Source organism: Carassius gibelio, chromosome B1 (genome assembly GCF_023724105.1).
Source record: "Carassius gibelio isolate Cgi1373 ecotype wild population from Czech Republic chromosome B1, carGib1.2-hapl.c, whole genome shotgun sequence".
NCBI classification, from domain to species: Eukaryota; Metazoa; Chordata; class Actinopteri; order Cypriniformes; family Cyprinidae; genus Carassius; species Carassius gibelio.
Genome location: NC_068396.1, coordinates 14,550,050 through 14,572,507, shown reverse-complemented (window position 1 = coordinate 14,572,507; position 22,458 = coordinate 14,550,050). Strand labels below are relative to the sequence as shown.

General features: G+C 41.8%; 31 non-coding genes across 31 annotated transcripts; all 31 read left to right on the top strand.

Moving 5' to 3' along the window:
• The first annotated feature begins 147 nt into the window (after window positions 1-147).
• Window positions 148-220, top strand: trnar-ccg (transfer RNA arginine (anticodon CCG)). Its single transcript has one exon. It is a non-coding gene; the product is annotated as a tRNA-Arg (tRNA).
• A 1,362-nt stretch (window positions 221-1,582) lies between these two features.
• On the top strand, window positions 1,583-1,655 carry trnar-ucg (transfer RNA arginine (anticodon UCG)). The gene has a single exon. It is a non-coding gene; the product is annotated as a tRNA-Arg (tRNA).
• A 155-nt stretch (window positions 1,656-1,810) lies between these two features.
• Window positions 1,811-1,883, top strand: trnar-ccg (transfer RNA arginine (anticodon CCG)). The gene has a single exon. It is a non-coding gene; the product is annotated as a tRNA-Arg (tRNA).
• Window positions 1,884-2,219: 336 nt separating this feature from the next.
• trnar-ucg (transfer RNA arginine (anticodon UCG)) lies at window positions 2,220-2,292 on the top strand. The gene has a single exon. It is a non-coding gene; the product is annotated as a tRNA-Arg (tRNA).
• A 1,465-nt stretch (window positions 2,293-3,757) lies between these two features.
• On the top strand, window positions 3,758-3,830 carry trnar-ucg (transfer RNA arginine (anticodon UCG)). The gene has a single exon. It is a non-coding gene; the product is annotated as a tRNA-Arg (tRNA).
• Window positions 3,831-3,985: 155 nt separating this feature from the next.
• trnar-ccg (transfer RNA arginine (anticodon CCG)) lies at window positions 3,986-4,058 on the top strand. Its single transcript has one exon. It is a non-coding gene; the product is annotated as a tRNA-Arg (tRNA).
• A 336-nt stretch (window positions 4,059-4,394) lies between these two features.
• On the top strand, window positions 4,395-4,467 carry trnar-ucg (transfer RNA arginine (anticodon UCG)). The gene has a single exon. It is a non-coding gene; the product is annotated as a tRNA-Arg (tRNA).
• A 155-nt stretch (window positions 4,468-4,622) lies between these two features.
• Window positions 4,623-4,695, top strand: trnar-ccg (transfer RNA arginine (anticodon CCG)). The gene has a single exon. It is a non-coding gene; the product is annotated as a tRNA-Arg (tRNA).
• A 336-nt stretch (window positions 4,696-5,031) lies between these two features.
• Window positions 5,032-5,104, top strand: trnar-ucg (transfer RNA arginine (anticodon UCG)). The gene has a single exon. It is a non-coding gene; the product is annotated as a tRNA-Arg (tRNA).
• A 1,297-nt stretch (window positions 5,105-6,401) lies between these two features.
• trnar-ccg (transfer RNA arginine (anticodon CCG)) lies at window positions 6,402-6,474 on the top strand. Its single transcript has one exon. It is a non-coding gene; the product is annotated as a tRNA-Arg (tRNA).
• A 234-nt stretch (window positions 6,475-6,708) lies between these two features.
• On the top strand, window positions 6,709-6,781 carry trnar-ucg (transfer RNA arginine (anticodon UCG)). Its single transcript has one exon. It is a non-coding gene; the product is annotated as a tRNA-Arg (tRNA).
• A 155-nt stretch (window positions 6,782-6,936) lies between these two features.
• trnar-ccg (transfer RNA arginine (anticodon CCG)) lies at window positions 6,937-7,009 on the top strand. The gene has a single exon. It is a non-coding gene; the product is annotated as a tRNA-Arg (tRNA).
• Window positions 7,010-7,345: 336 nt separating this feature from the next.
• On the top strand, window positions 7,346-7,418 carry trnar-ucg (transfer RNA arginine (anticodon UCG)). Its single transcript has one exon. It is a non-coding gene; the product is annotated as a tRNA-Arg (tRNA).
• A 1,363-nt stretch (window positions 7,419-8,781) lies between these two features.
• Window positions 8,782-8,854, top strand: trnar-ucg (transfer RNA arginine (anticodon UCG)). The gene has a single exon. It is a non-coding gene; the product is annotated as a tRNA-Arg (tRNA).
• Window positions 8,855-9,009: 155 nt separating this feature from the next.
• On the top strand, window positions 9,010-9,082 carry trnar-ccg (transfer RNA arginine (anticodon CCG)). Its single transcript has one exon. It is a non-coding gene; the product is annotated as a tRNA-Arg (tRNA).
• A 234-nt stretch (window positions 9,083-9,316) lies between these two features.
• On the top strand, window positions 9,317-9,389 carry trnar-ucg (transfer RNA arginine (anticodon UCG)). The gene has a single exon. It is a non-coding gene; the product is annotated as a tRNA-Arg (tRNA).
• Window positions 9,390-9,544: 155 nt separating this feature from the next.
• trnar-ccg (transfer RNA arginine (anticodon CCG)) lies at window positions 9,545-9,617 on the top strand. Its single transcript has one exon. It is a non-coding gene; the product is annotated as a tRNA-Arg (tRNA).
• A 336-nt stretch (window positions 9,618-9,953) lies between these two features.
• trnar-ucg (transfer RNA arginine (anticodon UCG)) lies at window positions 9,954-10,026 on the top strand. The gene has a single exon. It is a non-coding gene; the product is annotated as a tRNA-Arg (tRNA).
• A 1,979-nt stretch (window positions 10,027-12,005) lies between these two features.
• On the top strand, window positions 12,006-12,078 carry trnar-ucg (transfer RNA arginine (anticodon UCG)). Its single transcript has one exon. It is a non-coding gene; the product is annotated as a tRNA-Arg (tRNA).
• Window positions 12,079-12,239: 161 nt separating this feature from the next.
• Window positions 12,240-12,312, top strand: trnar-ccg (transfer RNA arginine (anticodon CCG)). Its single transcript has one exon. It is a non-coding gene; the product is annotated as a tRNA-Arg (tRNA).
• A 336-nt stretch (window positions 12,313-12,648) lies between these two features.
• trnar-ucg (transfer RNA arginine (anticodon UCG)) lies at window positions 12,649-12,721 on the top strand. The gene has a single exon. It is a non-coding gene; the product is annotated as a tRNA-Arg (tRNA).
• Window positions 12,722-12,882: 161 nt separating this feature from the next.
• Window positions 12,883-12,955, top strand: trnar-ucg (transfer RNA arginine (anticodon UCG)). The gene has a single exon. It is a non-coding gene; the product is annotated as a tRNA-Arg (tRNA).
• Window positions 12,956-16,888: 3,933 nt separating this feature from the next.
• On the top strand, window positions 16,889-16,961 carry trnar-ucg (transfer RNA arginine (anticodon UCG)). The gene has a single exon. It is a non-coding gene; the product is annotated as a tRNA-Arg (tRNA).
• Window positions 16,962-17,675: 714 nt separating this feature from the next.
• Window positions 17,676-17,748, top strand: trnar-ucg (transfer RNA arginine (anticodon UCG)). Its single transcript has one exon. It is a non-coding gene; the product is annotated as a tRNA-Arg (tRNA).
• Window positions 17,749-18,318: 570 nt separating this feature from the next.
• Window positions 18,319-18,391, top strand: trnar-ucg (transfer RNA arginine (anticodon UCG)). The gene has a single exon. It is a non-coding gene; the product is annotated as a tRNA-Arg (tRNA).
• A 1,164-nt stretch (window positions 18,392-19,555) lies between these two features.
• trnar-ucg (transfer RNA arginine (anticodon UCG)) lies at window positions 19,556-19,628 on the top strand. The gene has a single exon. It is a non-coding gene; the product is annotated as a tRNA-Arg (tRNA).
• Window positions 19,629-19,789: 161 nt separating this feature from the next.
• On the top strand, window positions 19,790-19,862 carry trnar-ucg (transfer RNA arginine (anticodon UCG)). The gene has a single exon. It is a non-coding gene; the product is annotated as a tRNA-Arg (tRNA).
• Window positions 19,863-21,093: 1,231 nt separating this feature from the next.
• trnar-ucg (transfer RNA arginine (anticodon UCG)) lies at window positions 21,094-21,166 on the top strand. Its single transcript has one exon. It is a non-coding gene; the product is annotated as a tRNA-Arg (tRNA).
• Window positions 21,167-21,327: 161 nt separating this feature from the next.
• trnar-ucg (transfer RNA arginine (anticodon UCG)) lies at window positions 21,328-21,400 on the top strand. The gene has a single exon. It is a non-coding gene; the product is annotated as a tRNA-Arg (tRNA).
• A 715-nt stretch (window positions 21,401-22,115) lies between these two features.
• trnar-ucg (transfer RNA arginine (anticodon UCG)) lies at window positions 22,116-22,188 on the top strand. Its single transcript has one exon. It is a non-coding gene; the product is annotated as a tRNA-Arg (tRNA).
• A 161-nt stretch (window positions 22,189-22,349) lies between these two features.
• trnar-ucg (transfer RNA arginine (anticodon UCG)) lies at window positions 22,350-22,422 on the top strand. Its single transcript has one exon. It is a non-coding gene; the product is annotated as a tRNA-Arg (tRNA).
• The last annotated feature ends 36 nt before the right edge of the window (window positions 22,423-22,458 follow it).

Below are 22,458 nucleotides of genomic sequence, written 5' to 3'. Positions count from 1 at the left end.
GCTTTGCATTTAAGCTGGCAGTGCAAGAAAGAAATTCAAAGACGATAACTTCACTGTAGACATTAGAATAGAACTGGCAATTTCATGATATTGCTTTTAGTTTGTTTATGACTGTGTGTCAATGCCTCTTGATTCATCAGTGAATGAGGCCCAGTGGCCTAATGGATAAGGCATCAGCCTCCGGAGCTGGGAATTGTGGGTTCAAGTCCCACCTGGGTCGTCTTTCAGGGCTTTCATTTAAGTGGGCTATGCAAGAAATTTCAGGATGATAACTTCAATATGACACTATAGCCCCAAGAATTAGCATAGAACTGGAAATTTTATGATATTGCTTTCAGTTTAGTTTGTTTCTGACTGTCTGTCAATGACTCTGGGTTCGAATCCCACCTGGGTCATCTTTCAAGAGTTGCATTTAAGCTGGCAGTGCAAGACAGAAATTCAAGGACGATATCTTCATTGTAGACATAAGAATTAGCATAGAACTGGCAATGTTATGATATCGCTTTTAGTTTGTTTATGACTGTGTGTCAATGCATCTGGGTTCACCAGTGAACGAGGCCCAGTGGCCTAATGGATAAGGCATCAGCCTTCGGAGCTGAGGATTGTGGGTCCGAGTCCCACCTGGGTCATCTTTCAAGCATTGCATTTAAGCTGGCAGTGCAAGAAAGAAATTCAAGGACGATAACTTCACTGTAGACACAAGAATTAGAATAGAACTGGCAATTTCATGATATTGCTTTTAGTTTGTTTATGACTGTCTGTCAATGCCTCTTGATTTACCAGTGAACCAGGCCCAGTGGCCTAATGGAGTGGAGAAGGCATCAGCCTTCGGAGCTGAGGATTGTGGGTTCGAGCCCCACTTGGGTCATCATGCAAGAGTTGCATTTCAGCTGGCATTGCAAGAAAGAAATTCAATGGTGAACTTTTACTATAGACACAAGAATTAGCACAGAACTGGCATTTTTTGAAATAACTTTCAATTTAGCTTGCATCAGAATGTTAATGAATACCTCAGGCTTAATCAGAGAGAAGGTCCAGTTGTCTAATAAATAAGGCATCAACCTTCGGAGCTGGGGGTTGTGAATTAAATTACCACCTGAGTCGTCAATGAGAGGTTAGATTTAAGTTGGCTGCGCAACAGGTACCAGGATGATAAGTGCAAGGAGACACAATAGCTGTGACAAAGGAACATGAGAGGTAGCATAGAACTGCCAACGGAACATGGGTTCAAGTCCCACCTGGGTCATCTTTGAGGGCTTTCATTTAAGTGGGCTATGCAAGAAATTTCAGGATGATAACTTCAATATGACACTATAGCCCCAAGAATTAGCATAGAACGGGAAATTTTATGATATTGCTTTCAGTTTAGTTTGTTTCTGACAGTCTGTCAATGACTCTGGGTTCGAATCCCACCTGGGTCATCTTTCAAGAGTTGCATTTAAGCTGGCAGTGCAAGACAGAAATTCAAGGACGATATCTTCATTGTAGACATAAGAATTAGCATAGAACTGGCAATGTCATGATATCGCTTTTAGTTTGTTTATGACTGTGTGTCAATGCATCTGGGTTCACCAGGGAACAGGGCCCAGTGGCCTAATGGATAAGGCATCAGCCTTCGGAGCTGAGGATTGTGGGTTCGAGTCCCACCTGGGTCATCTTTCAAGCTTTGCATTTAAGCTGGCAGTGCAAGAAAGAAATTCAAAGACGATAACTTCACTGTAGACATTAGAATAGAACTGGCAATTTCATGATATTGCTTTTAGTTTGTTTATGACTGTGTGTCAATGCCTCTTGATTCATCAGTGAATGAGGCCCAGTGGCCTAATGGATAAGGCATCAGCCTCCGGAGCTGGGAATTGTGGGTTCAAGTCCCACCTGGGTCATCTTTGAGGGCTTTCATTTAAGTGGGCTATGCAAGAAATTTCAGGATGATAACTTTAATATGACACTATAGCCCCAAGAATTAGCATAGAACGGGAAATTTTATGATATTGCTTTCAGTTTAGTTTGTTTCTGACAGTCTGTCAATGACTCTGGGTTCGAATCCCACCTGGGTCATCTTTCAAGATTTGCATTTAAGCTGGCAGTGCAAGACAGAAATTCAAGGACGATATCTTCATTGTAGACATAAGAATTAGCATAGAACTGGCAATGTCATGATATCGCTTTTAGTTTGTTTATGACTGTGTGTCAATGCATCTGGGTTCACCAGTGAACGAGGCCCAGTGGCCTAATGGATAAGGTATCAGCCTTCGGAGCTGAGGATTGTGGGTTCGAGTCCCACCTGGGTCATCTTTCAAGCATTGCATTTAAGCTGGCAGTGCAAGAAAGAAATTCAAGGACGATAACTTCACTGTAGACACAAGAATTAGAATAGAACTGGCAATTTCATGATATTGCTTTTAGTTTGTTTATGACTGTCTGTCAATGCCTCTTGATTTACCAGTGAACCAGGCCCAGTGGCCTAATGGAGAAGGCATCAGCCTTCGGAGCTGAGGATTGTGGGTTCGAGTCTCACTTGGGTCATCATTCATGAGTTGCATTTCAGCTGGCATTGCAAGAAAGAAATTCAATGGTGAACTTTTACTATAGACATAAGAATTAGCACAGAACTGGCATTTTTTGAAATAACTTTCAATTTAGCTTGCATCAGAATGTTAATGAATACCTCAGGCTTAATCAGAGAAAAGGTCCAGTTGTCTAATAAATAAGGCATCAACCTTCGGAGCTGGGGGTTGTGAATTAAATTACCACCTGAGTCGTCAATGAGAGGTTAGATTTAAGTTGGCTGCGCAACAGGTACCAGGATGATAAGTGCAAGGAGACACAATAGCTGTGACAAAGGAACATGAGAGTTAGCATAGAACTGCCAACGGAACATGAGAACTAGCAATTTCATAAAAACTCTTTCAGTTTAGTTTGTTTCTGACTGTCTGTCAATGCCTCTGGGTTCACCAGTGAACAAGGCCCAGTGGCCTAATGCATCGGTCTTCAGAGCTGAGGATTGTGGGTTCATCTTTCAAGGTTGGTGTTTATGTTGGCAGTGCAAGGAAGAAATTCTAGGACGATAACGTCAATATGACACTATAGCCACAAGATTAATCATAAAATTTGCAAATTTCTGAAAACTCACTCAGTTCAGCTTGGATAAGACGGTCTGTAAATGCCTCTGTGTGGGCTTGTTGGAAAATACCCAGTGACCAAACGGATAAAGCATCAACCTTCAGAGCTGAAGATTGTGGGTTCAAGTCATGAGAATTATCATAGAACAGGCAATTTTCTGAAATCTCACTCAGATCAGCTTCGGATAAGACTTTCTGTAATGCCTCTGGGTTCACTAACAGATGTGGCCCATTGGCCTAATGGATAAGGCATCAGCCTCAGGAGCTGGGAATTGTGGGTTCAAGTCCCACCTGGGTCGTCTTTCAGGGCTTTCATTTAAGTGGGCTATGCAAGAAATTTCAGGATGATAACTTCAATATGACACTATAGCCCCAAGAATTAGCATAGAACTGGCAATTTCATGATATTGCTTTCAGTTTAGTTTGTTTCTGACTGTCTGTCAATGACTCTGGGTTCGAATCCCACCTGGGTCATCTTTCAAGAGTTGCATTTAAGCTGGCAGTGCAAGACAGAAATTCAAGGACGATATCTTCATTGTAGACATAAGAATTAGCATAGAACTGGCAATGTCATGATATCGCTTTTAGTTTGTTTATGACTGTGTGTCAATGCCTCTGGGTTCACCAGGGAACAGGGCCCAGTGGCCTAATGGATAAGGCATCAGCCTTCGGAGCTGAGGATTGTGGGTTCGAGTCCCACCTGGGTCATCTTTCAAGCTTTGCATTTAAGCTGGCAGTGCAAGAAAGAAATTCAAAGACGATAACTTCACTGTAGACATTAGAATAGAACTGGCAATTTCATGATATTGCTTTTAGTTTGTTTATGACTGTGTGTCAATGCCTCTTGATTCATCAGTGAATGAGGCCCAGTGGCCTAATGGATAAGGCATCAGCCTCCGGAGCTGGGAATTGTGGGTTCAAGTCCCACCTGGGTCGTCTTTCAGGGCTTTCATTTAAGTGGGCTATGCAAGAAATTTCAGGATGATAACTTCAATATGATACTATAGCCCCAAGAATTAGCATAGAACTGGAAATTTTATGATATTGCTTTCAGTTTAGTTTGTTTCTGACTGTCTGTCAATGACTCTGGGTTCGAATCCCACCTGGGTCATCTTTCAAGAGTTGCATTTAAGCTGGCAGTGCAAGACAGAAATTCAAGGACGATATCTTCATTGTAGACATAAGAATTAGCATAGAACTGGCAATGTCATGATATCGCTTTTAGTTTGTTTATGACTGTGTGTCAATGCCTCTGGGTTCACCAGGGAACAGGGCCCAGTGGCCTAATGGATAAGGCATCAGCCTTCGGAGCTGAGGATTGTGGGTTCGAGTCCCACCTGGGTCATCTTTCAAGCTTTGCATTTAAGCTGGCAGTGCAAGAAAGAAATTCAAAGACGATAACTTCACTGTAGACATTAGAATAGAACTGGCAATTTCATGATATTGCTTTTAGTTTGTTTATGACTGTGTGTCAATGCCTCTTGATTCATCAGTGAATGAGGCCCAGTGGCCTAATGGATAAGGCATCAGCCTCCGGAGCTGGGAATTGTGGGTTCAAGTCCCACCTGGGTCATCTTTGAGGGCTTTCATTTAAGTGGGCTATGCAAGAAATTTCAGGATGATAACTTTAATATGACACTATAGCCCCAAGAATTAGCATAGAACGGGAAATTTTATGATATTGCTTTCAGTTTAGTTTGTTTCTGACAGTCTGTCAATGACTCTGGGTTCGAATCCCACCTGGGTCATCTTTCAAGATTTGCATTTAAGCTGGCAGTGCAAGACAGAAATTCAAGGACGATATCTTCATTGTAGACATAAGAATTAGCATAGAACTGGCAATGTCATGATATCGCTTTTAGTTTGTTTATGACTGTGTGTCAATGCATCTGGGTTCACCAGTGAACGAGGCCCAGTGGCCTAATGGATAAGGCATCAGCCTTCGGAGCTGAGGATTGTGGGTTCGAGTCCCACCTGGGTCATCTTTCAAGCATTGCATTTAAGCTGGCAGTGCAAGAAAGAAATTCAAGGACGATAACTTCACTGTAGACACAAGAATTAGAATAGAACTGGCAATTTCATGATATTGCTTTTAGTTTGTTTATGACTGTCTGTCAATGCCTCTTGATTTACCAGTGAACCAGGCCCAGTGGCCTAATGGAGAAGGCATCAGCCTTCGGAGCTGAGGATTGTGGGTTCGAGTCTCACTTGGGTCATCATTCATGAGTTGCATTTCAGCTGGCATTGCAAGAAAGAAATTCAATGGTGAACTTTTACTATAGACATAAGAATTAGCACAGAACTGGCATTTTTTGAAATAACTTTCAATTTAGCTTGCATCAGAATGTTAATGAATACCTCAGGCTTAATCAGAGAAAAGGTCCAGTTGTCTAATAAATAAGGCATCAACCTTCGGAGCTGGGGGTTGTGAATTAAATTACCACCTTAGTCGTCAATGAGAGGTTAGATTTAAGTTGGCTGCGCAACTGGTACCAGGATGATAAGTGCAAGGAGACACAATAGCTGTGACAAAGGAACATGAGAGTTAGCATAGAACTGCCAACGGAACATGAGAACTAGCAATTTCATAAAAACTCTTTCAGTTTAGTTTGTTTCTGACTGTCTGTCAATGCCTCTGGGTTCACCAGTGAACAAGGCCCAGTGGCCTAATGCATCGGTCTTCAGAGCTGAGGATTGTGGGTTCATCTTTCAAGGTTGGTGTTTATGTTGGCAGTGCAAGGAAGAAATTCTAGGACGATAACGTCAATATGACACTATAGCCACAAGATTAATCATAAAATTTGCAAATTTCTGAAAACTCACTCAGTTCAGCTTGGATAAGACGGTCTGTAAATGCCTCTGTGTGGGCTTGTTGGAAAATACCCAGTGACCAAACGGATAAAGCATCAACCTTCAGAGCTGAAGATTGTGGGTTCAAGTCATGAGAATTATCATAGAACAGGCAATTTTCTGAAATCTCACTCAGATCAGCTTCGGATAAGACTTTCTGTAATGCCTCTGGGTTCACTAACAGATGTGGCCCATTGGCCTAAGGTATAAGGCATCAGCCTCAGGAGCTGGGAATTGTGGGTTCAAGTCCCACCTTCGAGTCCCACCTGGGTCATCTTTCAAGCGTTGCATTTATGCTGGCAGTGCAAGAAAGAAATTCAAGGACGATAGCTACACTGTAGACATTAGAATAGAACTGGCAATTTCATGATATTGCTTTTAGTTTGTTTATGACTGTGTGTCAATGCCTCTTGATTCATCAGTGAATGAGGCCCAGTGGCCTAATGGATAAGGCATCAGCCTCCGGAGCTGGGAATTGTGGGTTCAAGTCCCACCTGGGTTGTCTTTCAGGGCTTTCATTTAAGTGGGCTATGCAAGAAATTTCAGGATGATAACTTCAATATGACACTATAGCCCCAAGAATTAGCATAGAACTGGAAATTTTATGTTATTGCTTTCAGTTTAGTTTGTTTCTGACTGTCTGTCAGTGACTCTGGGTTCGAATCCCAATGTCATGATATCGCTTTTAGTTTGTTTATGACTGTGTGTCAATGCCTCTGGGATCACCAGTGAACAGGGCCCAGTGGCCTAATGGATAAGGCATCAGCCTTCGGAGCTGAGGATTGTGGGTTCGAGTCCCACCTGGGTCATCTTTCAAGCGTTGCATTTAAGCTGGCAGTGCAAGAAAGAAATTCAAAGACGATAACTTCACTGTAGACATTAGAATAGAACTGGCAATTTCATGATATTGCTTTTAGTTTGTTTATGACTGTGTGTCAATGCCTCTTGATTCATCAGTGAATGAGGCCCAGTGGCCTAATGGATAAGGCATCAGCCTCCGGAGCTGGGAATTGTGGGTTCAAGTCCCACCTGGGTCATCTTTGAGGGCTTTCATTTAAGTGGGCTATGCAAGAAATTTCAGGATGATAACTTTAATATGACACTATAGCCCCAAGAATTAGCATAGAACGGGAAATTTTATGATATTGCTTTCAGTTTAGTTTGTTTCTGACAGTCTGTCAATGACTCTGGGTTCGAATCCCACCTGGGTCATCTTTCAAGATTTGCATTTAAGCTGGCAGTGCAAGACAGAAATTCAAGGACGATATCTTCATTGTAGACATAAGAATTAGCATAGAACTGGCAATGTCATGATATCGCTTTTAGTTTGTTTATGACTGTGTGTCAATGCATCTGGGTTCACCAGTGAATGAGGCCCAGTGGCCTAATGGATAAGGCATCAGCCTTCGGAGCTGAGGATTGTGGGTTCGAGTCCCACCTGGGTCATCTTTCAAGCATTGCATTTAAGCTGGCAGTGCAAGAAAGAAATTCAAGGACGATAACTTCACTGTAGACACAAGAATTAGAATAGAACTGGCAATTTCATGATATTGCTTTTAGTTTGTTTATGACTGTCTGTCAATGCCTCTTGATTTACCAGTGAACAAGGCCCAGTGGCCTAATGGAGAAGGCATCAGCCTTCGGAGCTGAGGATTGTGGGTTCGAGTCTCACTTGGGTCATCATTCATGAGTTGCATTTCAGCTGGCATTGCAAGAAAGAAATTCAATGGTGAACTTTTACTATAGACATAAGAATTAGCACAGAACTGGCATTTTTTGAAATAACTTTCAATTTAGCTTGCATCAGAATGTTAATGAATACCTCAGGCTTAATCAGAGAAAAGGTCCAGTTGTCTAATAAATAAGGCATCAACCTTCGGAGCTGGGGGTTGTGAATTAAATTACCACCTTAGTCGTCAATGAGAGGTTAGATTTAAGTTGGCTGCGCAACTGGTACCAGGATGATAAGTGCAAGGAGACACAATAGCTGTGACAAAGGAACATGAGAGTTAGCATAGAACTGCCAACGGAACATGAGAACTAGCAATTTCATAAAAACTCTTTCAGTTTAGTTTGTTTCTGACTGTCTGTCAATGCCTCTGGGTTCACCAGTGAACAAGGCCCAGTGGCCTAATGCATCGGTCTTCAGAGCTGAGGATTGTGGGTTCATCTTTCAAGGTTGGTGTTTATGTTGGCAGTGCAAGGAAGAAATTCTAGGACGATAACGTCAATATGACACTATAGCCACAAGATTAATCATAAAATTTGCAAATTTCTGAAAACTCACTCAGTTCAGCTTGGATAAGACGGTCTGTAAATGCCTCTGTGTGGGCTTGTTGGAAAATACCCAGTGACCAAACGGATAAAGCATCAACCTTCAGAGCTGAAGATTGTGGGTTCAAGTCATGAGAATTATCATAGAACAGGCAATTTTCTGAAATCTCACTCAGATCAGCTTCGGATAAGACTTTCTGTAATGCCTCTGGGTTCACTAACAGATGTGGCCCATTGGCCTAATGGATAAGGCATCAGCCTCAGGAGCTGGGAATTGTGGGTTCAAGTCCCACCTGGGTCGTCTTTAAGGGCTTTCATTTAAGTGGGCTATGCAAGAAATTTCAGGATGATAACTTCAATATGACACTATAGCCCCAAGAATTAGCATAGAACTGGCAATTTCATGATATTGCTTTCAGTTTAGTTTGTTTCTGACTGTCTGTCAGTGACTCTGGGTTCGAATCCCAATGTCATGAAATCGCTTTTAGTTTGTTTATGACTGTGTGTCAATGCCTCTGGGATCACCAGTGAACAGGGCCCAGTGGCCTAATGGATAAGGCATCAGCCTTCGGAGCTGAGGATTGTGGGTTCGAGTCCCACCTGGGTCATCTTTCAAGCGTTGCATTTAAGCTGGCAGTGCAAGAAAGAAATTCAAGGACGATAGCTACACTGTAGACATTAGAATAGAACTGGCATTTTCATGATATTGCTTTTAGTTTGTTTATGACTGTGTATCAATGCCTCTTGATTCATCAGTGAACGAGGCCCAGTGGCCTAATGGATAAGGCATCAGCCTCCGGAGCTGGGAATTGTGGGTTCAAGTCCCACCTGGGTTGTCTTTCAGGGCTTTCATTTAAGTGGGCTATGCAAGAAATTTCAGGATGATAACTTCAATATGACACTATAGCCCCAAGAATTAGCATAGAACTGGAAATTTTATGTTATTGCTTTCAGTTTAGTTTGTTTCTGACTGTCTGTCAGTGACTCTGGGTTCGAATCCCAATGTCATGATATCGCTTTTAGTTTGTTTATGACTGTGTGTCAATGCCTCTGGGATCACCAGTGAACAGGGCCCAGTGGCCTAATGGATAAGGCATCAGCCTTCGGAGCTGAGGATTGTGGGTTCGAGTCCCACCTGGGTCATCTTTCAAGCGTTGCATTTAAGCTGGCAGTGCAAGAAAGAAATTCAAGGACGATAGCTACACTGTAGACATTAGAATAGAACTGGCAATTTCATGATATTGCTTTTAGTTTGTTTATGACTGTGTGTCAATGCCTCTTGATTCATCAGTTAACGAGGCCCAGTGGCCTAATGGATAAGGCATCAGCCTCCGGAGCTGGGAATTGTGGGTTCAAGTCCCACCTGGGTCGTCTTTCAGGGCTTTCATTTAAGTGGGCTATGCAAGAAATTTCAGGATGATAACTTCAATATGACACTATAGCCCCAAGAATTAGCATAGAACTGGAAATTTTATGATATTGCTTTCAGTTTAGTTTGTTTCTGACTGTCTGTCAATGACTCTGGGTTCGAATCCCACCTGGGTCATCTTTCAAGAGTTGCATTTAAGCTGGCAGTGCAAGACAGAAATTCAAGGACGATATCTTCATTGTAGACATAAGAATTAGCATAGAACTGGCAATGTCATGATATCGCTTTTGGTTTGTTTATGACTGTGTGTCAATGCATCTGGGTTCACCAGTGAACGAGGCCCAGTGGCCTAATGGATAAGGCATCAGCCTTCGGAGCTGAGGATTGTGGGTTCGAGTCCCACCTGGGTCATCTTTCAAGCATTGCATTTAAGCTGGCAGTGCAAGAAAGAAATTCAAGGACGATAACTTCACTGTAGACACAAGAATTAGAATAGAACTGGCAATTTCATGATATTGCTTTTAGTTTGTTTATGACTGTCTGTCAATGCCTCTTGATTTACCAGTGAACCAGGCCCAGTGGCCTAATGGAGTGGAGAAGGCATCAGCTTTCGGAGCTGAGGATTGTGGGTTCGAGCCCCACTTGGGTCATCATGCAAGAGTTGCATTTCAGCTGGCATTGCAAGAAAGAAATTCAATGGTGAACTTTTACTATAGACACAAGAATTAGCACAGAACTGGCATTTTTTGAAATAACTTTCAATTTAGCTTGCATCAGAATGTTAATGAATACCTCAGGCTTAATCAGAGAGAAGGTCCAGTTGTCTAATAAATAAGGCATCAACCTTCGGAGCTGGGGGTTGTGAATTAAATTACCACCTGAGTCGTCAATGAGAGGTTAGATTTAAGTTGGCTGCGCAACAGGTACCAGGATGATAAGTGCAAGGAGACACAATAGCTGTGACAAAGGAACATGAGAGTTAGCATAGAACTGCCAACGGAACATGGGTTAAAGTCCCACCTGGGTCATCTTTGAGGGCTTTCATTTAAGTGGGCTATGCAAGAAATTTCAGGATGATAACTTCAATATGACACTATAGCCCCAAGAATTAGCATAGAACGGGAAATTTTATGATATTGCTTTCAGTTTAGTTTGTTTCTGACAGTCTGTCAATGACTCCGGGTTCGAATCCCACCTGGGTCATCTTTCAAGAGTTGCATTTAAGCTGGCAGTGCAAGACAGAAATTCAAGGACGATATCTTCATTGTAGACATAAGAATTAGCATAGAACTGGCAATGTCATGATATCGCTTTTAGTTTGTTTATGACTGTGTGTCAATGCATCTGGGTTCACCAGGGAACAGGGCCCATTGGCCTAATGGATAAGGCATCAGCCTTCGGAGCTGAGGATTGTGGGTTCGAGTCCCACCTGGGTCATCTTTCAAGCATTGCATTTAAGCTGGCAGTGCAAGAAAGAAATTCAAGGACGATAACTTCACTGTAGACACAAGAATTAGAATAGAACTGGCAATTTCATGATATTGCTTTTAGTTTGTTTATGACTGTCTGTCAATGCCTCTTGAATTACCAGTGAACCAGGCCCAGTGGCCTAATGGAGTGGAGAAGGCATCAGCTTTCGGAGCTGAGGATTGTGGGTTCGAGCCCCACTTGGGTCATCATGCAAGAGTTGCATTTCAGCTGGCATTGCAAGAAAGAAATTCAATGGTGAACTTTTACTATAGACACAAGAATTAGCACAGAACTGGCATTTTTTTAAATAACTTTCAATTTAGCTTGCATCAGAATGTTAATGAATACCTCAGGCTTAATCAGAGAGAAGGTCCAGTTGTCTAATAAATAAGGCATCAACCTTCGGAGCTGGGGGTTGTGAATTAAATTACCACCTGAGTCGTCAATGAGAGGTTAGATTTAAGTTGGCTGCGCAACAGGTACCAGGATGATAAGTGCAAGGAGACACAATAGCTGTGACAAAGGAACATGAGAGTTAGCATAGAACTGCCAACGGAACATGGGTTAAAGTCCCACCTGGGTCATCTTTGAGGGCTTTCATTTAAGTGGGCTATGCAAGAAATTTCAGGATGATAACTTCAATATGACACTATAGCCCCAAGAATTAGCATAGAACGGGAAATTTTATGATATTGCTTTCAGTTTAGTTTGTTTCTGACAGTCTGTCAATGACTCTGGGTTCGAATCCAACCTGGGTCATCTTTCAAGATTTGCATTTAAGCTGGCAGTGCAAGACAGAAATTCAAGGACGATATCTTCATTGTAGACATAAGAATTAGCATAGAACTGGCAATGTCATGATATCGCTTTTAGTTTGTTTATGACTGTGTGTCAATGCATCTGGGTTCACCAGTGAACGAGGCCCAGTGGCCTAAAGGATAAGGCATCAGCCTTCGGAGCTGAGGATTGTGGGTTCGAGTCCCACCTGGGTCATCTTTCAAGCATTGCATTTAAGCTGGCAGTGCAAGAAAGAAATTCAAGGACGATAACTTCACTGTAGACACAAGAATTAGAATAGAACTGGCAATTTCATGATATTGCTTTTAGTTTGTTTATGACTGTGTGTCAATGCCTCTTGACTCATCAGTGAATGAGGCCCAGTGGCCTAATGGATAAGGCATCAGCCTCCGGAGCTGGGAATTGTGGGTTCAAGTCCCACCTGGGTCATCTTTGAGGGCTTTCATTTAAGTGGGCTATGCAAGAAATTTCAGGATGATAACTTCAATATGACACTATAGCCCCAAGAATTAGCATAGAATGGGAAATTTTATGATATTGCTTTCAGTTTAGTTTGTTTCTGACAGTCTGTCAATGACTCTGGGTTCGAATCCCACCTGGGTCATCTTTCAAGAGTTGCATTTATGCTGGCAGTGCAAGACAGAAATTCAAGGACGATATCTTCATTGTAGACATAAGAATTAGCATAGAACTGGCAATGTCATTATATCGCTTTTAGTTTGTTTATGACTGTGTGTCAATGCCTCTGGGTTCACCAGTGAACAGGGCCCAGTGGCCTAATGGATAAGGCATCAGCCTTCGGAGCTGAGGATTGTGGGTTCGAGTCCCACCTGGGTCATCTTTCAAGCATTGCATTTAAGCTGGCAGTGCAAGAAAGAAATTCAAAGACGATAACTTCACTGTAGACACAAGTATTAGAATAGAACTGGCAATTTCATGATATTGCTTTTAGTTTGTTTATGACTGTCTGTCAATGCCTCTTGATTTACCAGTGAACCAGGCCCAGTGGCCTAATGGAGAAGGCATCAGCCTTCGGAGCTGAGGATTGTGGGTTCGAGTCCCACTTGGGTCATCATTCAAGAGTTGCATTTCAGCTGGCATTGCAAGAAAGAATTGCAATGGTGAACTTTTACTATAGACACAAGAATTAGCACAGAACTGGCATTTTTTGAAATAACTTTCAATTTAGCTTGCATCAGAATGTTAACCCTTAGGGGACTAAGCCCTTTTTGGTCCGTTTTCTCTATTTTTACATTTCGGCTTATAAACCATATGTAATGAGGATGGACCACCATGTATTTGGTATCAATGGATTCAGAAGACCCTAAGCTACCATAAGCATGCATGCAATATGTCTATAAAGGAAGTATGAGTGAAAAATTGTACAATAAACTAGAGAATTTCAAAGACGAAAATGAGATTTTTGTCATTTATTACTGAAAATCCTACTCACACAACAATAGTTAAAAGTTTTTGACCCAAAAATATATTTTTCAAACTCTTTGCTTGACAGAAATGGGTTAATATTCAATCAAATGTGTAAAGATCAATTAAATAATTAACTTTATTTACAAACAGTCCTAGGCGTTTTTTTATTTTTGGGACTAAGCCCTTTTTGGTCTGTTTTCTCTATTTTTATATTTGGGCTTATAAATCATATGTAAAGGAGATTAAACACCCTGTGTTTGGTATCTATGGATTCAGAAGACCCTAAGCTACCATAAGCATGCATGCAATATGTTTATATAAAGGAAGTATGAGTGAAAAATTTTACAATAAACTAGAGAATTTCAAAAACGAAAATTAGATTTTTGTCATTTATTACTGAAAAACACACAATATAGAACAATTTTTGAACAAAGAAAATATATTTTTTTCAAACTCTTTGCTTGACAGAAATGTGTTATTGTTTAATCAAATGTGTAAAGAACAATTAATTAATTAACTTTTTTAAAAAACAGTCCTAGGCATGCCAGTGAGCAAAGCAAGGCCTCTCCAGGCCTTTCCAGTAATTGTTCCAGAGCTTGTTCTGCCGTAAATCTTTTACTGCTTGCCATTTTGATAAAACAATTCTGTAATAATGCTGTATCTCTCTCGAATTTATCTCTTTGTGCTCGCTAACACTCCGATCACTTTCTGCTTTCTCCACGTGATGCTGATTCTCCGATCGCTCGAATTTAGCTCTTTGTGCTCGCTAATACTCCGATCGCTCTCTGTAACACTCTGATCCCGTTCTGCTTTCTCCACCCTGATGCTGATTCTCTGAACGCTTATTGATTACATGTCTTTTACTTTAGTCCAGTCAGCTTTTACAAGGCTACAGCAGAGCTACAGAGTCCTCTGAATTGCTAGAAGACATAACCTTCCTCTGATTGGGTTAGAAAAAGACTCCTCCCAGCGGCAATTTTTCCATTGGCTGTTGCGTGTTGAATCTGCCTAGCACAATCTTTTTCATTGGCCTGTTTACGCAGTGGTATTGCGCAATAAGGGAAGTGTTTAATATACAAACTGGACATCGCTGTTTTCAGCGGAATCTGAGGAAGACGGCAAAAAAACCCGCATCTCTCTAGCATTAATAGTTTTTGAGATAACTACACATTTGTAAAAGTATGCCATTTTGGGCGGTACCGCCTAATCCGTCCCCAGAGGGTTAATGAATACCTCAGGCTTAATCAGAGAAAAGGTCCAGTTGTCTAATAAATAAGGCATCAACCTTCGGAGCTGGGGGTTGTGAATTAAATTACCACCTGAGTCGTCAATGAGAGGTTAGATTTAAGTTGGCTGCGCAACAGGTACCAGGATGATAAGTGCAAGGAGACACAATAGCTGTGACAAAGGAACATGAGAGTTAGCATAGAACTGCCAACGGAACATGAGAACTAGCAATTTCATGAAAACTCTTTCAGTTTAGTTTGTTTCTGACTGTCTGTCAATGCCTCTGGGTTCACCAGTGAACAAGGCCCAGTGGCCTAATGCATCGGTCTTCAGAGCTGAGGATTGTGGGTTCATCTTTCAAGGTTGGTGTTTATGTTGGCAGTGCAAGGAAAAAATTCTAGGACGATAACGTCAATATGACACTATAGCCACAAGATTAATCATAAAATTGGCAAATTTCTGAAAACTCACTCAGTTCAGCTTGGATAAGACGGTCTGTAAATGCCTCTGTGTGGGCTTGTTGGAAAATACCCAGTGGCCAAACGGATAAAGCATCAACCTTCAGAGCTGAAGATTGTGGGTTCAAGTCATGAGAATTATCATAGAACAGGCAATTTTCTGAAATCTCACTCAGATCAGCTTCGGATAAGACTTTCTGTAATGCCTCTGGGTTCACTAACAGATGTGGCCTGTTGGCCTAATGGATAAGGCATCAGCCTCAGGAGCTGGGAATTGTGGGTTCAAGTCCCACCTGGGTCGTCTTTCAGGGCTTTCATTTCAGTGGGCTATGCAAGAAATTTCAGGATGATAACTTCAATATGACACTATAGCCCCAAGAATTAGCATAGAATGGGAAATTTTATGATATTGCTTTCAGTTTAGTTTGTTTCTGACAGTCTGTCAATGACTCTGGGTTCGAATCCCACCTGGGTCATCTTTCAAGAGTTGCATTTAAGCTGGCAGTGCAAGACAGAAATTCAAGGACGATATCTTCATTGTAGACATAAGAATTAGCATAGAACTGGCAATGTCATGATATCGCTTTTAGTTTGTTTATGACTGTGTGTCAATGCCTCTGGGTTTACCAGTGAACAGGGCACAGTGGCCTAATGGATAAGGCATCAGCCTTCGGAGCTGAGGATTGTGGGTTCGAGTCCCACCTGGGTCATCTTTCAAGCGTTGCATTTAAGCTGGCAGTGCAAGAAAGAAATTCAAAGACGATAACTTCACTGTAGACACAAGAATTAGAATAGAACTGGCAATTTCATGATATTGCTTTTATTTTGTTTATGACTGTCTGTCAATGCCTCTTGATTTACCAGTGAACCAGGCCCAGTGGCCTAATGGAGAAGGCATCAGCCTTCGGAGCTGAGGATTCTGGGTTCGAGTCCCACTTGGGTCATCATTCATGAGTTGCATTTCAGCTGGCATTGCAAGAAAGAAATTCAATGGTGAACTTTTACTATAGACACAAGAATTAGCACAGAACTGGCATTTTTTGAAATAACTTTCAATTTAGCTTGCATCAGAATGTTAATGAATACCTCAGGCTTAATCAGAGAAAAGGTCAAGTTGTCTAATAAATAAGGCGTCAACCTTCGGAGCTGGGGGTTGTGAATTAAATTACCACCTGAGTCGTCAATGAGAGGTTAGATTTAAGTTGGCTGCGCAACAGGTACCAGGATGATAAGTGCAAGGAGACACAATAGCTGTGACAAAGGAACATGAGAGTTAGCATAGAACTGCCAACGGAACATGGGTTCAAGTCCCACCTGGGTCATCTTTGAGGGCTTTCATTTAAGTGGGCTATGCAAGAAATTTCAGGATGATAACTTCAATATGACACTATAGCCCCAAGAATTAGCATAGAACGGGAAATTTTATGATATTGCTTTCAGTTTAGTTTGTTTCTGACAGTCTGTCAATGACTCTGGGTTCGAATCCCACCTGGGTCATCTTTCAAGAGTTGCATTTAAGCTGGCAGTGCAAGACAGAAAATCAAGGACGATATCTTCATTGTAGACATAAGAATTAGCATAGAACTGGCAATGTCATGATATCGCTTTTAGTTTGTTTATGACTGTGTGTCAATGCATCTGGGTTCACCAGGGAACAGGGCCCAGTGGCCTAATGGATAAGGCATCAGCCTTCGGAGCTGAGGATTGTGGGTTCGAGTTCCACCTGGGTCATCTTTCAAGCATTGCATTTAAGCTGGCAGTGCAAGAAAGAAATTCAAGGACGATAACTTCACTGTAGACACAAGAATTAGAATAGAACTGGCAATTTCATGATATTGCTTTTAGTTTGTTTATGACTGTCTGTCAATGCCTCTTGATTTACCAGTGAACCAGGCCCAGTGGCCTAATGGAGAAGGCATCAGCCTTCGGAGCTGAGGATTGTGGGTTCGAGTCCCACTTGGGTCATCATTCATGAGTTGCATTTCAGCTGGCATTGCAAGAAAGAAATTCAATGGTGAACTTTTACTATAGACACAAGAATTAGCAGAGAACTGGCATTTTTTGAAATAACTTTCAATTTAGCTTGCATCAGAATGTTAATGAATACCTCAGGCTTAATCAGAGAAAAGGTCCAGTTGTCTAATAAATAAGGCATCAACCTTCGGAGCTGGGGGTTGTGAATTAAATTACCACCTGAGTCGTCAATGAGAGGTTAGATTTAAGTTGGCTGCGCAACAGGTACCAGGATGATAAGTGCAAGGAGACACAATAGCTGTGACAAAGGAACATGAGAGTTAGCATAGAACTGCCAACGGAACATGGGTTCAAGTCCCACCTGGGTCATCTTTGAGGGCTTTCATTTAAGTGGGCTATGCAAGAAATTTCAGGATGATAACTTCAATATGACACTATAGCCCCAAGAATTAGCATAGAACGGGAAATTTTATGATATTGCTTTCAGTTTAGTTTGTTTCTGACAGTCTGTCAATGACTCTGGGTTCGAATGCCACCTGGGTCATCTTTCAAGAGTTGCATTTAAGCTGGCAGTGCAAGACAGAAATTCAAGGACGATATCTTCATTGTAGACATAAGAATTAGCATAGAACTGGCAATGTCATGATATCGCTTTTAGTTTGTTTATGACTGTGTGTCAATGCATCTGGGTTCAGCAGGGAACAGGGCCCAGTGGCCTAATGGATAAGGCATCAGCCTTCGGAGCTTAGGATTGTGGGTTCGAGTCCCACCTGGGTCATCTTTCAAGCGTTGCATTTAAGCTGGCAGTGCAAGAAAGAAATTCAAAGACGATAACTTCACTGTAGACACAATAATTAGAATAGAACTGGCAATTTCATGATATTGCTTTTAGTTTGTTTATGACTGTGTGTCAATGCCTCTTGATTCATCAGTGAAGGAGGCCCAGTGGCCTAATGGATAAAGCTTCAGCCTCCGGAGCTGGGAATTGTGGGATCAAGTCCCACCTGGGTCATCTTTGAGGACTTTCATTTAAGTGGGCTATGCAAGAAATTTCAGGATGATAACTTCAATATGACACTATAGCCCCAAGAATTAGCATAGAACGGGAAATTTTATGATATTGCTTTCAGTTTAGTTTGTTTCTGACAGTCTGTCAATGACTCTGGGTTCGAATCCCACCTGGGTCATCTTTCAAGAGTTGCATTTAAGCTGGCAGTGCAAGACAGAAATTCAAGGACGATATCTTCATTGTAGACATAAGAATTAGCATAGAACTGGCAATGTCATGATATCGCTTTTAGTTTGTTTATGACTGTGTGTCAATGCATCTGGGTTCACCAGTGAACGAGGCCCAGTGGCCTAATGGATAAGGCATCAGCCTTCGGAGCTGAGGATTGTGGGTTCGAGTCCCACCTGGGTCATCATTCATGAGTTGCATTTCAGCTGGCATTGCAAGAAAGAAATTCAATGGTGAACTTTTACTATAGACACAAGAATTAGCACAGAACTGGCATTTTTTGAAATAACTTTCAATTTAGCTTGCATCAGAATGTTAATGAATACCTCAGGCTTAATCAGAGAAAAGGTCCAGTTGTCTAATAAATAAGGCATCAACCTTCGGAGCTGGGGGTTGTGAATTAAATTACCACCTGAGTCGTCAATGAGAGGTTAGATTTAAGTTGGCTGCGCAACAGGTACCAGGATGATAAGTGCAAGGAGACACAATAGCTGTGACAAAGGAACATGAGAGTTAGCATAGAACTGCCAACGGAACATGAGAACTAGCAATTTCATGAAAACTCTTTCAGTTTAGTTTGTTTCTGACTGTCTGTCAATGCCTCTGGGTTCACCAGTGAACAAGGCCCAGTGGCCTAATGCATCGGTCTTCAGAGCTGAGGATTGTGGGTTCATCTTTCAAGGTTGGTGTTTATGTTGGCAGTGCAAGGAAGAAATTCTAGGACGATAACCAGCTTGGATAAGACGGTCTGTAAATGCCTCTGTGTGGGCTTGTTGGAAAATACCCAGTGACCAAACGGATAAAGCATCAACCTTCAGAGCTGAAGATTGTGGGTTCAAGTCATGAGAATTATCATAGAACAGGCAATTTTCTGAAATCTCACTCAGATCAGCTTCGGATAAGACTTTCTGTAATGCCTCTGGGTTCACTAACAGATGTGGCCTGTTGGCCTAATGGATAAGGCATCAGCCTCAGGAGCTGGGAATTGTGGGTTCAAGTCCCACCTGGGTCGTCTTTCAGGGCTTTCATTTCAGTGGGCTATGCAAGAAATTTCAGGATGATAACTTCAATATGACACTATAGCCCCAAGAATTAGCATAGAATGGGAAATTTTATGATATTGCTTTCAGTTTAGTTTGTTTCTGACAGTCTGTCAATGACTCTGGGTTCGAATCCCACCTGGGTCATCTTTCAAGAGTTGCATTTAAGCTGGCAGTGCAAGACAGAAATTCAAGGACGATATCTTCATTGTAGACATAAGAATTAGCATAGAACTGGCAATGTCATGATATCGCTTTTAGTTTGTTTATGACTGTGTGTCAATGCCTCTGGGTTCACCAGTGAACAGGGCCCAGTGGCCTAATAGATAAGGCATCAGCCTTCGGAGCTGAGGATTGTGGGTTCGAGTCCCACCTGGGTCATCTTTCAAGCGTTGCATTTAAGCTGGCAGTGCAAGAAAGAAATTCAAAGACGATAACTTCACTGTAGACACAAGTATTAGAATAGAACTGGCAATTTCATGATATTGCTTTTAGTTTGTTTATGACTGTCTGTCAATGCCTCTTGATTTACCAATGAACCAGGCCCAGTGGCCTAATGGAGAAGGCATCAGCCTTCGGAGCTGAGGATTGTGGGTTCGAGTCCCACTTGGGTCATCATTCAAGAGTTGCATTTCAGCTGGCATTGCAAGAAAGAATTGCAATGGTGAACTTTTACTATAGACACAAGAATTAGCACAGAACTGGCATTTTTTGAAATAACTTTCAATTTAGCTTGCATCAGAATGTTAATGAATACCTCAGGCTTAATCAGAGAAAAGGTCCAGTTGTCTAATAAATAAGGCATCAACCTTCGGAGCTGGGGGTTGTGAATTAAATTACCACCTGAGTCGTCAATGAGAGGTTAGATTTAAGTTGGCTGCGCAACAGGTACCAGGATGATAAGTGCAAGGAGACACAATAGCTGTGACAAAGGAACATGAGAGTTAGCATAGAACTGCCAACGGAACATGAGAACTAGCAATTTCATGAAAACTCTTTCAGTTTAGTTTGTTTCTGACTGTCTGTCAATGCCTCTGGGTTCACCAGTGAACAAGGCCCAGTGGCCTAATGCATCGGTCTTCAGAGCTGAGGATTGTGGGTTCATCTTTCAAGGTTGGTGTTTATGTTGGCAGTGCAAGGAAAAAATTCTAGGACGATAATGTCAATATGACACTATAGCCACAAGATTAATCATAAAATTGGCAAATTTCTGAAAACTCACTCAGTTCAGCTTGAATAAGACGGTCTGTAAATGCCTCTGTGTGGGCTTGTTGGAAAATACCCAGTGACCAAACGGATAAAGCATCAACCTTCAGAGCTGAAGATTGTGGGTTCAAGTCATGAGAATTATCATAGAACAGGCAATTTTCTGAAATCTCACTCAGATCAGCTTCGGATAAGACTTTCTGTAATGCCTCTGGGTTCACTAACAGATGTGGCCTGTTGGCCTAATGGATAAGGCATCAGCCTCAGGAGCTGGGAATTGTGGGTTCAAGTCCCACCTGGGTCGTCTTTCAGGGCTTTCATTTCAGTGGGCTATGCAAGAAATTTCAGGATGATAACTTCAATATGACACTATAGCCCCAAGAATTAGCATAGAATGGGAAATTTTATGATATTGCTTTCAGTTTAGTTTGTTTCTGACAGTCTGTCAATGACTCTGGGTTCGAATCCCACCTGGGTCATCTTTCAAGAGTTGCATTTAAGCTGGCAGTGCAAGACAGAAATTCACGGACGATATCTTCATTGTAGACATAAGAATTAGCATAGAACTGGCAATGTCATGATATCGCTTTTAGTTTGTTTATGACTGTGTGTCAATGCCTTTGGGTTCACCAGTGAACGAGGCCCAGTGGCCTAATGGATAAGGCATCAGCCTTCGGAGCTGAGGATTGTGGGTTCGAGTCCCACCTGGGTCATCTTTCAAGCGTTGCATTTAAGCTGGCAGTGCAAGAAAGAAATTCAAAGACGATAACTTCACTGTAGACACAAGAATTAGAATAGAACTGGCAATTTCAAGATATTGCTTTTAGTTTGTTTATGACTGTCTGTCAATGCCTCTTGATTTACCAGTGAACCAGTCCCAGTGGCCTAATGGAGAAGGCATCAGCCTTCGGAGCTGAAGATTGTGGGTTCGAGTCCCACTTGGGTCATCATTCATGAGTTGCATTTCAGCTGGCATTGCAAGAAAGAAATTCAATGGTGAACTTTTACTATAGACACAAGAATTAGCACAGAACTGGCATTTTTTTTAAATAACTTTCAATTTAGCTTGCATCAGAATGTTAATGAATACCTCAGGCTTAATCAGAGAAAAGGTCCAGTTGTCTAATAAATAAGGCATCAACCTTCGGAGCTGGGGGTTGTGAATTAAATTACCACCTGAGTCGTCAATGAGAGGTTAGATTTAAGTTGGCTGCGCAACAGGTACCAGAATGATAAGTGCAAGGAGACACAATAGCTGTGACAAAGGAACATGAGAGTTAGCATAGAACTGCCAACGGAACATGGGTTCAAGTCCCACCTGGGTCATCTTTGAGGGCTTTCATTTAAGTGGGCTATGCAAGAAATTTCAGGATGATAACTTTAATATGACACTATAGCCCCAAGAATTAGCATAGAACGGGAAATTTTATGATATTGCTTTCAGTTTAGTTTGTTTCTGACAGTCTGTCAATGACTCTTGGTTCGAATCCCACCTGGGTCATCTTTCAAGATTTGCATTTAAGCTGGCAGTGCAAGACAGAAATTCAAGGACGATATCTTCATTGTAGACATAAGAATTAGCATAGAACTGGCAATGTCATGATATCGCTTTTAGTTTGTTTATGACTGTGTGTCAATGCATCTGGGTTCACCAGTGAACGAGGCCCAGTGGCCTAATGGATAAGGCATCAGCCTTCGGAGCTGAGGATTGTGGGTTCGAGTCCCACCTGGGTCATCTTTCAAGCATTGCATTTAAGCTGGCAGTGCAAGAAAGAAATTCAAGGACGATAACTTCACTGTAGACACAATAATTAGAATAGAACTGGCAATTTCATGATATTGCTTTTAGTTTGTTTATGACTGTCTGTCAATGCCTCTTGATTTACCAGTGAACCAGTCCCAGTGGCCTAATGGAGAAGGCATCAGCCTTCGGAGCTGAAGATTGTGGGTTCGAGTCCCACTTGGGTCATCATTCATGAGTTGCATTTCAGCTGGCATTGCAAGA